Source organism: Melanerpes formicivorus, unplaced genomic scaffold (genome assembly GCF_026170545.1).
Source record: "Melanerpes formicivorus ecotype bairdi unplaced genomic scaffold, bMelFor1.0.p_v2 SCAF_35, whole genome shotgun sequence".
Classification (NCBI taxonomy): domain Eukaryota; kingdom Metazoa; phylum Chordata; class Aves; order Piciformes; family Picidae; genus Melanerpes; species Melanerpes formicivorus.
The window spans coordinates 6,749,996-6,760,128 of NW_027142387.1; positions in this window are offsets into that span (position 1 = coordinate 6,749,996).

Here is a 10,133-nt window from a genome sequence, read left to right on the forward strand (position 1 = left end):
TAGTGCAAATGAAATGCTCATTTGCAGCATAATGCCAGCTATAGATCAAGCATTTGCTGGCAACACTACAAAAGAGCAGCCAGTGTAGGAAAGCCATCAGATTTAATCCATCAGATTTAGGGGATGTTCTGAATATTCAGACAGGACATGGTGGGCAGACAATACATAATCCTCCATCCAAGCATACCTAAGACAAGCAGATCCAACACCCAAGCAGAGAGAAAAAAATTCCCTCCTTGACAGTGGAGAAAACAGAAAAAGAAAAGCCATTTGTGGAGAATTTTGAGAAAAGGTTTTCTAGAAACAAGAAGAATTGGACAGTGGTGGTGCCTGATATAGCAGGAAAGAAGACCAGAACTAGAGACACTGAAGACAATGCTGCAGATCCAGGAGGTGTTACATATGGATGGACTCTGATGGAAGTGATTTCTACAGTGAAGCAAAGTCTATCAGCAGGTGGAGATGCAACTGGAGATTATGGGAGAGCTCAGAAGACAGAACCATACAATTATTTTGGTTGGAAAAGGCCATCAAGTACAACCATTCTCTTAACTCTGCCAAGACTGGGGCTAAACCATGGCCCTCAGCACCACGTCTCTGCCTCTCTGAAACACCTCCAGGGATGGGGATTCAACTACCTCCCTGGGGAGCCTGTTCCAGGGTTTGACAGTGTTTTTAGAATGACAGAAAAGAGGAGAGGGTACATGGACATCTCCAAAGGAAAATCATAGCAGCCAAGCAGTGACATCCACTGCTACAGTTCCTTTGTGTCCATGGATTCTCAAGCAGAAACAAGAGAAATTGTATCATCATTAATGTGTCTTGATTTTAACTCAGTCAATGTCTGGAACTCACAGAGTGATCCACAGCTCATATTTTCTGTGTAAAAAAAAAATGTTTTGAGACTGCTGTATGAATATAGAATCATCTGAACCATAGAATCATCAAGTCCAACCTGTCACGACAGACCTCATGACTAGACCATGGCACCAAGTGCCACATCCAATCCCCTCTTGAACCCCTCCAGGGACCGTGACTCCACCACCTCCCTGGGCAGCACGTTCCAATGGTGAATGACTCTCTTAGTGAAGAACTTTCTCCTCACCTCAAGCCTAAACTTCCCCTGGTGCAGCTTGAGACTGTGTCCTCTTGCTCTGGTGCTGGTTGCCTGAGAGAAGAGATCAACTCCCTCCTGGCTACAACCCCCTTTCAGCTCTGTGGTGACAGGTTGGACTTGATGATCTTTGAGGTCTCCTCCAACCTCGGTGATACTGTGATATTGTGATCATTGAATTGTTTTGATTGGAAAAGACCTTTAAGATCATCAAGCCCAAGTCCAACCATTCTCTAACTCTACCTGCACAGCCTGCACAGTTTCTTGTATTTTTCCTGTTTGCTGAGCACAGCACTGAGAAAAAAAAGGTTTTAGTCCTGTTTTGAATTCAAAGACAGGGAACTGGTGGAAGGGTAAGAAAAGTGATTATCAAGACAAGCCACAAGAGCATTCATCAAAGCAAGACATCATTCTTTTCCTGTTCTTAATGTTTCACTGCTTCATTTTTGGATATAATTCTTATTTCCAGCACTGTCCTCCCTCTACCCATCAGAATGCAGTCTTGTGTCCAAATGCATTATTTTTCTTCAGGGAAAAAAAAAAAAAAAAAGCCTATCAAGCACTTTGGAGACTTTTTTTTTTTTTAATTATCACTGTAATAATTTCTAAGAGTACAACTTGCCACTGTAATAATTTATAACAGGACTTGCCACAACAACCCCATGCAGTACTACAGGCTGGGGTCAGAGTGGCTGAGAGCAGCCAGGCAGAGAGGGACCTGGGGGGTACTGGCTGATAGTGGGATGAACATGAGCCTGCAGTGTGCCCAGGCAGCCAGGAGGACCAATGGCATCCTGGCCTGCATCAGGAACAGTGTGGCCAGCAGGAGCAGGGAGGATATTCTGCCCCTGTACACTGCACTGGTTAGGCCACACCTCAAGTACTGTGTCCAGTTCTGGGCCTCTCAGTTTAGGAAGGAGGTTGACTTGCTGCAATGTGTCCAGAGAAAGGCAACGAAGTTGGTGAGGGGTTTGGAACACAAGCCCTATGAGGAGAGACTGAGGGAGCTGGGGTTGCTTAGCCTGGAGAAGAGGAGACTCAAGGGTGACCTTATTGCTGTCTACAACTACCTTAAGGGAGGTTGTAGACAGGCAGATGTTGGTCTCTTCTCTCAGGCAGCCAGTACCAGAACAAGAGGACACAGTCTCAAGCTGCACCAGGGGAGGTTTAGGTTGGACGTTAGGAAGAAGTTCTATACAGAGAGAGTGATTGCCCATTGGAATGGGCTGCCCGGGGAGGTGGTGGAGTCAGCATCACTGGAGGTGTTCAGGAGGAGACTTGATGGGGTGCTTGGTGCCATGGGTTAGTTGTTTAGGTGGGTTGGATTGGTTGGTGGGTTGGATTGGTTGATGGGTTGGACACGATGATCTTGAAGGTCTCTTCCAACCTGGTTGTTGTTGTTTATTATTATTATTATTATTATTATTATTATTATTATTATTATTATTATTATTATTATTATTATTATTATTAAACTTGCGACTGTTTGGGACTTCAAAGCACCAACATTTTTGGGAAAATCTTTCAATGAACACTGCATAAAGACATCCAACCAACTCACAGAAAAGCCCTCTTTGAGCCAAATCATTAACTTAACATTGACAAGTTGTTGACCAAACCATACAACCATACCCCTAAGCACTACATCTACACAATTCTTAGATATCTCCAGGGATGGGGACTCCACCAAACTCCCCACTGGCCAAGCCATAAATGCACTTTAAAGTTTGTGTGAAGTAGTAAGTTTGTAGATAAACTGGGCTTTGAAGTGATTTGGGCACTTTAGAGAAGAAATGTTGAGTGAGGACCCTTGGTGCTGGCTGAGGTGGTACACAGGTTTGGCCCTTTCCATGTGGGAAAACATGGCTTGGCTGCCAGCTAGATTTAGGGTCTTTCCACTGGGAAAGACTATCCTGATTTTAATATCTGCCACCTGAGATAATCTGGTTCTTTCCAAAGATAGGATATTGACTTCTTAAAATTATTGTAGAAGCCTCACAGACCAGCTTTCTCAGGTGAATGATCTCAACACAACCTTTACTTTGTAAAAGAGGAACCATCTGTAGCTTCCCCTCAGTGGTAGCAAGCTCTGATCTAAGACATCAAGGGTCAGCAAGCCCCATGTCCAGTCATGCACATTACAGCTGTAAATTTATAGTACTGATGGCAACATCCCTGTTTTGGTTTCAATGACTCTTTCCCACAAAAGCCACAAGACTTCAGGCTTTGATGCTGTTCCTTAGCATTCCTGCCAAAGGACTTTGGTCTAGACGATCTCCAGAGGTCCCTTCCAAGTCCTACCATCATGTGATTCTGTGTGTGAATCTGACAGATCTTTCAGCCATCCAAACTAGAAGAGCAAAAAGGTTGATAACATTTCACTTGTTCTTTTTAAAATTACTAATAATTTTTGGTGTTGTCCTTTCAATGTTGTCAAAGACTCAGAGTAGGCTTGGAGAAATCTTGTCTCAAAGGAGTGCTGCATAAATCATAGAATCATAGAACTGATCAGAGTCCAACCATTGACCTAACGCCACCATGGCCATTAAACCTTTGGTTTTCAACCCAGTACCTGAATGGAAAGACTGAAGTTTCCTTTGACCTGTTCTTCATCATAGCAGCAGTGGCAATCCCCTGATGGTTTGCTTTAGTGTTTTCCTACAGAGATGTGATGTGACAGTTATTGATGGTTTCCTCCACAGAAGTTTAGGCACACCTTGAGCCAGCCGATATCTTTGTTGAAGAAAATGAAAGCTCCAGCTGCAGAGAGCAATGAGGGACAACACAGAGGAGTGATCCCACACGAGTCAGGACTTCATTGATTGTGCTTCTGGTTCAACACATAAGCTACACCTTTTGGAACACACCTAGCAGGGCTCTGGGTAGACCTAATAGCAGCCTGTCAGTACCTGAAGGGAGCTGCAAGAAGGCTGCAGAGGGACTGTTTGCAAAGGTCTGCAGTGACAGGATGAGGGGCAATGGTTTAAAGTGAGAGCATAGAAGATTTAGATTGGATGTTAGGAACAAGTTCTGCACCATGAGGGTGCTGGAACACTGTCAAAGGTTGCCCAGGGAGGTAGTTGAGGCCCCATGCCTGGAGATCTTCAAGGTGAGGCTGGCCAAGGCTCTGAGCAAGCTGCTCTAGTGAAGGATGCTCCTGCTGACTGCAGGGGGGGTTGGACTGGATGACCTTTGGAGGTCCCATCCAACCCAAACCATTCTGTGATTCTAGTCACAATTATCAACTGCTTTAGAGAGTTTGGGTATTACTATTCTACTGTTCTCTGTCACGATATATGATTAAAAAAAAATCTTCATCATGAGATCAATGAAACGTTGGAAGATGTTGCTCTAAAAAGCGCTGAACTCTCCCTCACTAGAAATACAAAATCCTTGGATTGACAGTGCTGTAGATAACATAATCCAAGGGCTCCAACTATATATTCAGATATCCAGAAGTCTAAAAATTCATCTTCAGGTTGTATTCTGAAACTCATTATTCATAGTCAAGTGTTCAGATTTTTAGGAGGAGAAAATTATTTGAATCAAGTCAGTGAGCTCAGATGATATGCAATTCAAATTCTTTCTCAAGGCACTCAGCTTTCTCTTCCATGTTTTGCAAACCTTCCAGCAAGCTTCTCCTATTTGGTGTGTGGGTGTGTGTGTCTTGTGGGCTGTAACAGGGCTGATTTTCCTTCGGAGTCAGCTGTTGCCTAGGAGCAGAAGAGGAGAAAGTATAAGTGGTTAAGCTAGAAGCTGCTTAGCTGAAGAAGATTGCCCACACCTTTTATCTTAGGAGCAAGAAGATGACAGTACTCTCAGGTAGGTAGAAACAGTTGAGAAAGCATCTGTATAAAAGCAGAATGGGTTGCAGGTGCTACTTTCATCTCTTGGCTTCAGAAAATAATCTAAAGCTGCCTTCTAAATAGATACATTTAGAAAGTCCCAAAGTTAGGAAATTCCTGCAAATTTAGAGCTGTGCCAAAGGGATCACCACAGAGCAGAAAAAAAATCCTCTTAGCTCCAGTGCAGGGCAAATACAGTTGAAGCTTTGAGCAAGCTGGTCTAGTGGAAGGTGTCCCTGCCCATGGCAGTGGGGTTGGAACTAGATGATCTTGAAGGTTCCTTCCAACCCAGACCATCCCCTACACACAGCTGGGCTGGCAGTGCTCTGCTGCATTCTTACAGCTTTCAACAGAGGTCTGCCCTACCACATAAAGTCCTGAGGCTACCACAGGGATCTACAATGACATTTAGTAAAGAAGTGATTATCTAAAAGCAGGAAGCAATTGATTTCAATTAGCATTAAATAACAAAGTCATTAATGGTTTGTATTTGAACTGCAGGCCATGGAATAAAGAGCAAGTGGAACATTTCCAAACAGTTCAGGATCAAAAATTAGGATCTTTGGAACAAAATACTGCAAGGAAACAAAACCTGAGCGAGTTCCACATGTCTAAGGCTTATTTCTGTTCCATTTATCCTGAAATCTATGTTCAGATTTTAAAATTAGGATGGTTATCTCTGAGTTTTATCATCACCAGTCACAGAATCTGAGAATCATTACGGTTGGAAAAGACCTTTAAGATCATTGTGTGCAACCATTCTCTAACTCTACCAAGAGTGGGGCTAAACCATGGCCCTTGGCACCACATCTCTGCCTCTTTGAAACACCTCCAGGCATGGGGATTCAACCTGGGCAGTCTGTTCCAGGTCTTGAGAACCCTTTCCAGTGTTTGAGAACTTACTTTCAGTCTAGAAGTTTCTCTTATATCCAACCTAAACCTCCCCTGGTAGAACTTGAGGCCGTTTCCTCTTGTCCTATCAGGTGTTACTGGGAAGAAAAGACCAACCCCAACCTGCCTCCTTTCACGGATCTCTAGAGAACCAGAAGGTCTCCCTCCAGCCCCCTCTTCACACTAAACAGCCCAGCTGCTCCTCACAAGACCTGTTCTCTCAGTCTGGATAACTCATTAAAAAAGAATTCCTAAGGCAACGAGAGGAAAAGAAAAAAAAAAGAAAGATAAAAAAATGGAAAACCCCAAACAAACACAGTCCAAAAGATGGGCTTTTCTTGAGGAGTCTTCTTCTTTTTAGTACCCTAAAGTTTGGTGTTTGCTTCAAATCTCGTTTCAGCCCCGCTTGGACTTCAAACTCACTGTTCTTGGGAGTCAGCACCCTCTGCTGGTGGACCAAGAGAATGTGACTGAGGCAACAAAAAAATGCATCACCAAAAGCAAAGCATGACAGGCAATTAAAAAGCAATCGGTTGTGTCTTCTGAGAAATAATAATGTAACCCACAGCTCTCCTACACAGTGGAGTTAATTCATCCATACAGTTTGATTCATGTAACTGCATTAAAAAGGGGAGGGTTCATACTCTTAGCTCTTTTTTTAAGATGTTTCAGAAGGAACTCACTAGATGTGAGGCAATCAGAGTGCACGGTGCTCCAGTGAGCTCAAATTCAGCTATAGTCTCTTCAAGCTTGAAAAATGAGAAAGGAGCCTGAAATACATCTTCAGATCATATCCCTGCATGTAAGGGCTTGGGGACAAAAGGAAGTTCACTCAATTTAGATGTGACCCTGGGGCTCTAGTTCTGCTGTTGATCTCTAATCAGCTGTGCAAGGAAAAAGCCTTTGAGAGCTGTTGACCATCAGTATTTTCTATGCTCTTTGTTCAACAGCTGAGAAGATTTTCAGCACCAAGGACTGTTGAACCCAAACAGGAAGAGCTGAGTTCCCTGAATTTACATCACAAAACTATGGGTGAATGCTTGCTGTGCTCATGATACCACATCTTCTGTACACAGATACTGGTTACACAAAGCATTGCCTCTGACACTGCGGGAGATTTCTGTGTGGTCCTTCTCTGGCAGGGGGCTTGGACTCGATGATCTCCAGAAGTCCCTTCCAACCCCTAATATCCTGTGATCCTGTGACCCTCTTCTGTGTTAAAAACAAACAAACAAGCAAACAAATCCAATCCCTTTTGGTCTTATTTTCTGCTGGCTGCCACACACGCATTTCACTTTGCCTTTGGATAAAGCTAGTTCAGTGACATTAATCTGTACTGAAAAGGGCTTTGGAAGAGGCAATAAGAGAAAAGAACAGCAACTGGGAAGATGAGTTGTGTGTGTGTTGCAGATGCTCAGACACACTTTTCTTACATATGTTCTTTTACATTTTCAAATTCATCTGCAATGCCGTGTCCAGAGCAAACCTTGCTGTGAACCTAATAGAACAGCAGCTCTTATTTGTGTCTATCCTATGGCTTTACACACACTGTCACCACCCCAAATGGTAGGATAGGCACTATCAGTTTTCACAAAACCTTTAGATTCATAGAATAGTTTGGGTTGGAAGGGACCCTAAAGATCACCAAGTTCCAACATCCCTGCCATGTGCAGGGACACTTCCTACTAGAGAAGGTTGCTCAAAGCCTCATTGAACTTGGCCTCGAAGAGCTCCAGGGAGGGGCATCCACAATAAGGGTTATTAGAGACAAATCTGCCTTGGTTTAGTTTCAAGGAACCTGCAGGAATTCTGTCTCCTGGGAGAGTTTAATTTATTCACCACCTGTATCCTCGATGTGTTGATCTTCATTTTGGAAGATGCAGCAAATCTGCCAACCTCTCTGTTCTGCAGCAGATTTTGCAGTGGCTTTCCTCTTAAAACTTCTTCTGTACTTCTGGAAAGGCAAACCCCATTTCTGAACTCCCATGGTCTCTGGAGGTCACACACGTCATATGCTGCTTCTGCAGTGCATCTGCTAGAATCTGCCCAATGGGTTCAGATGCTTCCAGTAGCTGGTCCAGGCACAGAATGTGGTGACAGTGAGGAGGTGCAGAGGCCAGTGCAGAAGGATCTCAGTTAGAAAAGCAGGCATTTTTCAAAGAGCACAGAGAGCCAGGGGTTTCCAACGAGGGGGAGGAGGGGTGGGGGGAGGGGAAGGCAAGCTGACTTCAAAAGACAGATCTGCTTTAGTGACTTTTCTAATAATCCAGGGAATCACTTCCTCAGGTTCATTCATTGTTATTGCCATTTAGACCCTGGTTATCACCATTTTAGACCCCTCAGCCCAGAGAGGTTGTGGAGTCTCTGTCTCTGGAGCCATTCAAAGCCCACCTGAATGCCAACCTGTGCAACCTGCTTTAAATGATCCTGCCTTGGCAGGGGGAGTGGACTGGATGATCTCCAGAGGTCACTTCCAACCCCTAACACTCTGTGATTCTGTGAGAGTGAAGAGAACAAAAAGAGAAGCAAAGGGGGATGGACTGTTGCTGTTCACACTCAGCTGCATCGCAAACAAAACTTTATAAAGCAGATATTGTACAGCAAGCACCCTGATTTTCCAGAAACCTTTGTGCCAAATTTGTGTTAATGGATGGAATCCTTATTTTCAGCTTACAGTTGCCAGGTACTGAAATGCCACAGCAGCTGAATTAAATTGCAGATTTGGTCTTTCTAGGAGAAAGTTGAAGGTAATTTTTAGAGGAGGAAGAAGCTTGAATTTTTATCATTGTACTCTATATGTGAAGAACTTCTTTTTCCAGTGCAGTAAGTTCCAAGGCTTTCAATTCAGCTATATGTTCATTCTGCAGTCATTTAAATCTCATTGCAAATATACCCTTCTTTGAAGTCAGTGTTCATTTCAGGTATGTGTAGTTTCAATACACAAATCTAAATACGTAAATATAATAAAGCACAGTATGGAAGGAGTAAAGTGAACTAACAGTGTGTTAGTGGATGTGATTCCCTCCTGAGCAAAGCCCCTGCAGATAACACCATTATGGGCCATACAATATCCAGATGATCATTTTATTGACAGCTTCGCACCCTTGATGTCTCTCCTCAAAGCTGTAAATCTGATCACATCAGAGTCAGGGCTGGTTGGAAGCTGTGGCATTTAACTTCATACATTCTCATCATCCCATTCACCAGCCCTTTTCACCTGCTAACCCTCCACTCTGCAGATTAAATTTAATTAGCCATGAAGCCTTTTGTAAGATATTCAGCCTGGAGAACAGAATGACTATAGGGAGACTTAATAGAGGCTGTCTAGTACCTGAAGGGGCCTACAAGAAAGCTGCAGAAGAACTGCATACAGAAGCCTGCAGTGATAGGACATGGGGCAATGGTTTGGAATGAGAGAAGAGCAGATTTAGACGAAGTGTTAGGAACAAGTTCTGCACCATGAGGGTGCTGGAACAGTGCCACAGGTTGCCCAAAGAATTTTCATCCTGGAAATATTCAAGGTCAGGCTAGCCAAGGCTCTGAGCAAGCTGCTCTAGTGGGGGAAATCCCTGCTGACTGCAGGGGGGTTGGACTGGATGACCTTTGGAGGTCCCTTCCAACCCAAACCACTCTATGATTCCATAAGAATGAATCTTGCATCTGACAGGCTATGTGGCCCTCAACAAAGGTCCAAGTTCCCTCTCTGTAGATCTCTTGTATGATTTTCAGGACAAGGTTTAATGGCCATGGTGGTGCTAGGTCAATGGTTGGACTCGATGATCTTAGAGGTCTCTTTCAAGCAAATAATTCTATGATTAGTATATGCTGAAAAGGGTCCCACACAGCCTTCAATGCTAATACTCCCACATAATAATTTGCTTTTGTCTGTTTGCCTCTGGCTTTTAATTTCTTCCACAAGATGCTAATGTGTCATGTTTCATTACGGTGGTTGTCTAATTGTCTCTGGATGCAACTAGAGATTTCTCAGCTAGGGTTTTTTTTTTCACAGCAAAATGCATCTTTATTGAGACCTAAATCCTTCATGAGAATCCTGCAACCTCACAAAATGGAGAAAATGTCAGAATACAATGTATTGACCCCTTTTCAAAGGCAAATTTTCATTTTCCACTTGAGAATGACTTGTTTGTGCAGCACAGTTGATTTATCCTAAATTGCTCCTGTTTAAAACCCATTAAAATTGAAACAAGGTGTTTTGATATGCTCAGACCAACAATTTGGCTCCAATCCAGTTTTCTTCAACTGAAAAACATTCATCTTAAGTG